We start from the raw sequence: 4,571 nt of genomic DNA, 5'->3' as shown, positions 1-4,571 counted from the left end.
GGAGGAGGAGGAGGAGGAGGAGGACTGAGCTGCAATTCCTTAAATTAAACCTAGGTGAAACTTTTCCCTTCTTTTTTTTTTTTTTGCTGGCATGTCTTGAAAAATTATGTGGAAAATCTTTTAACCCATTCGCAATCATTAAGCAGTGCATTTGCAATATAACAAAAAAATACTTGGAATATCTTGTAAGATTTTGATTTAGGAAAAGAACAATTCAACCCTTTATCACTGATTATTCTGTCAAATCTAATGCTTCTTTTTTATCAATAATGCATTATGTTGTAACTTTAAGGCCTCTACCATGTGTTTATATATTTTTGGAATGGTATCATAGGGTAGGTGGATCTGGTCTGTTTGAGCATAAAGCATGCAGAATATATGGGCTGTATATATGGTTTGTCTGACTGCTAAAGGGGAAAAATAGGAAGATTTCAATTATTGGACCAGAACTGGTCGGAACTGAAATGGCATCAACTGAGTTAATAGGTTATTTTTTTTTTTTTAATTCCAATTATCATATTCCTCTCCATGACTGCCACAACCACCAACAACTCCAACACCACCATCACTCCACAACCACACCATTATCACCATCATCATCAACAGCAGCACTACCACCAGCATCACCATCATCACTACTACCACCACCACCACCACTACCATCGAGTATGGCCATTGCACATGGCTTAAATCTGTAGTCTTCAAATCAGCTTTCTCCTTTCTGGTTTTGAGAAGTCTAATTTCTCAAGATTGGTATTTAGCAGAGAATCCCAGTGCCCCAGTAATTACAGGTATAAACCTGAACTTGTAATCTGGATAGAGTAACTTCAGGTATGTATGTGTTTGAATATTTCTTTCGATGGGTTGGATGGGTCATCACAGTTAGTACTTTACTCTCTCTCATCACCTTGACAAAACCATCTCTCTCTCTCTCTCTCTCTATTTATCTATCTATCTATATCTCTTCTATTCTCCTTCTGTAATAAGGACATAAAGAGGCCCTTAAGTCATGAAAGTTTCAAGGTGAGGTCATTGGTGTTGGTTCCACATGAGCAGTGGAGAATATTTCTGTATGTTCTCCAAGAACAGTTGGCACTCCGTCGGTTACGACGTCGAGGGTTCCAGTTGATCTGATCAACGGAACAACCTGCTTGTGAAATTAACGTGCAAGTGGCTGAGCACTCCACAGACATGTGTACCCTTAACATAGTTCTCAGGGATATTCAGCGTGACACAGTGTGACAAGGCTGGCCCTTTGAATTACAGGCACAACAGAAACAGGAAGTAAGAGTGAGAGAAAGTTGTGGTGAAAGAGTACAGCAGGGTTCACCACCATCCCCTGCCGGAGTCTCATGGAGCTTTTGGTGTTTTCGCTCAATAAACACTCACAACGCCCGGTCCAGGAATCGAAACTGCGATCCTATGACTGCGAGTCCGCTGCCCTAACCACTGGGCCATTGTGCCTCCACCCAAGAACAGTATAACTTGCAGATTAGTGGTTTCAGTGTACAAAGGTCAGATGAATAACACTTTACATGATTAAAAATAAGACAAGGGTTAGCAACAGGAAAGACATCCAGTCGTTAAAAACAACTCTAAGATTTTACTTTCAACCCAAGCCAGCATAGAGAAAGTGGGACATACAAATGAGGAACAAATTATAGAGACATCCTTTTGTTAAGAAACAATAAATTTGCTTTATAATTCTTTCTTTGGTGACCAACTTTTCATTTTTGCCGACTGAAAATTTCTCTAGAAGTATACCATCTGGCAAGAGGTCAGCTGGTAACTTGTCTTCAGGTGAACCAATAGATCTTGATATTATTAAATCACAAGTTTTTAACTTTGATATCTGTGACCTAATTTGAAGTTGGTTGAAGGTTGCCGTTTTTAAAAGGGATCAAGTAGACAATTTTGTATCTTGTGTGTGCGTGTGTGTGTGTGTGCGTGTGTGTGTGTGTGTGTGTGTATGTGTGTGCGTGTGCATGAGCATGCATGCGTGCTTGTGTGTGCATATGTGTGTAAAATGGCTAGATATCGATAGTGACATAGATAAACAGACAGACAGATGCACATATACATGCATACATACATACATACATACATACATACATACATGCATACATACATATATACATGCATATATTCTTTTACTTGTTTTACTCACTTGAGTGCGGCCATGCAGGAGCACTGCTTTTTAGTTGAACTAGATGACTCCAGAGCTTATTCTTTGTAAACTTGGTACTTATTTTATCAGTCTCCTTTGCTGAACTGCTAGTTATGGGGACATAAACACATCAGCATCGATTGTCAAATGACAGTGGAGCAACAAGCAACGGTAGGAAGGGCAAGCGATGATGGGGGAACAAACACAGACACAAAGACAAAAATATATATTTCATTATCATCATCATCATCATCATTGTTTAACATCCGCTTTCCATGCTAGCATGGGTTGGATGATTTGACTGAGGACTGGCGAACCAGATGGCTGCACCAGGTTCCAATCTGATCTGGCTGAGTTTCTACAGCTGGATGCCCTTCCTAACACCAACCACTCTGAGAGTGTAGTGGGTACATTTATGTACCACTGGCACGGGGTGCAGTCAGCCGGTACTGGCAATGGCCACGCTCAAAATAGTGTTTTTTACGTGCCACCTGCACAGGAGCCAGTCCAGCGGCACTAGCAATGACCTTGCTTGAATGTTTTCTCACGTGCCACTGGCACAAGTACCAGTAAGGCGACACTGGTAACGATCACACTCAAAAGGTGCTATTTACGTGCCACCGACATGGAAGCCAGACAGCTGCTCTGGCAATGATCATGCTCGGACAGTGCTGTTAGCACTCCACTGGCATGGGCGCCAGTCATCAAATTTAGTTTGGTGCTGTTAGTGCTCCACTGGCACAGGTGCCAGTCATCGAATTTGTTTCAATTTCGATTTTGATTTCACTTGCCCCAACAGGTCTTCATAGGCAGAGTTTAGTGTCCAGTGAAGGAAAGGTTGGCATGGGTGCCAGTCATCGAATTAGGTTTGATTTCGATTTCAATTTCACTTGCCTCAACAGGTCTTTGCAAGCAGAGTTTAGTGTCCAATGAAGGAAAGGTACACATAAATGGGCTGGCTACACTCCTGGTTATGGTTTCACTTGGCTTGCCGGGTCTTCTCACGCACAGCATATTTCCAAAGGTCTCGATCACAAGTCATTGCCTTGGTGAGGTCTAATGTTCAAAGGTTGTGCTTCACCACCTCATCCCAGGTCTTCCTGGGTCTACCTCTTCCACAGGTTCTCTCAACCGCTAGGGCGTGGCACTTTTTCACACAGCGATCCTCATCCATTCTTGCTACATGACCATATCAGTGTAATCGCCTCTCTTGCACACCACAACTGATGCTTCCTAGGTCCAACTTTTCTCTCAAGGTACTTACACTCTATCGAGTATGAACACTGACATTACACATCCAAATATAGTTAGAAGACACTTGCGCAAGGTGCCATGCAGTGGGACTGAACCCAGAACCATGAGGCAGGGAAGCAAACTTCTTACAACACAGCAACACCTGCGCCTATGATAAATGTGTCTATACTTTAGTTTTTTTTATCACAGAAATATAATTTTCAGGAAACATTCTGTGATGGCACTACAGGTCTTCCTTGAAGATGGCAATGGAATGGCAAAGCAGATGCATTTTCAGAAATTATATTGAAAATTTTATTTGAAATAATAACATTATGGAAAATTATTAAATTATTTTCTTTAACAGTCAGCTACAACAATTGGTTCCTTGGAACTGCCAGAGCTATATTCTTGTCAAAATCGTCAAGGTATTCCTTGAATGTCTTCTTATGTTATATAAAGGCATGCAGAAGTGAAGTAGTTTGTATTTCCCAGGCAACACACAAGTGTTTCAGCAAATGTATTGAATACAGTCTTGATATTCTTTTGTCAACATCCAGCAAAGAATTCTATGTTATTTTCAAAGAAATTCTTTCTACAGAATGTGTCAGTCGTATTAATAATTGTTTCTTAATTTGACATAAAGTTACATTGCAATAGATTAGTGGAAAGCATTGTAAACTTTTCATATTTTGTCTCTCCCATGAGCATTAAAGATATGACTGTTACAGCTACAATTAAATATTGAAACTGAATTGTCAGATTTGTTTCAGAGAATTTACCACCAAGCCACAACAGCTACCTTATAACAAATTCTCTTTTGTCGACATATGACGTTTCAGGTTTATACAGAGAGAAAATGTATAGTTTTTGAATAATATTCATTCTTTTTCCGGGAGGTTGTACAACTTAACTGATGGACCACCAACTAGAAATCAAAACCAAATTATGGATTCAATTCACAAGTATTTTACTCCCATACCATTGTGTCGACTATCACTAATCCTTCTCCTCCCCCTCCTCCTCCTCCTCCTCCTCCTCCTCCTCCTCATCATCATCATCATCATCGTCATCATCGTCATCGTCATCATCATCGTCATCATCGTCATCGTCGTCGTCATCATCATCATCATCATCATCATCATCATCATCATCATCATCATCGTCATCG

The sequence above is a fragment of the Octopus bimaculoides genome, chromosome 2 (genome assembly GCF_001194135.2).
Source record: "Octopus bimaculoides isolate UCB-OBI-ISO-001 chromosome 2, ASM119413v2, whole genome shotgun sequence".
In the NCBI taxonomy this organism is placed as follows: domain Eukaryota; kingdom Metazoa; phylum Mollusca; class Cephalopoda; order Octopoda; family Octopodidae; genus Octopus; species Octopus bimaculoides.
This window is presented reverse-complemented; position numbering follows the sequence as displayed.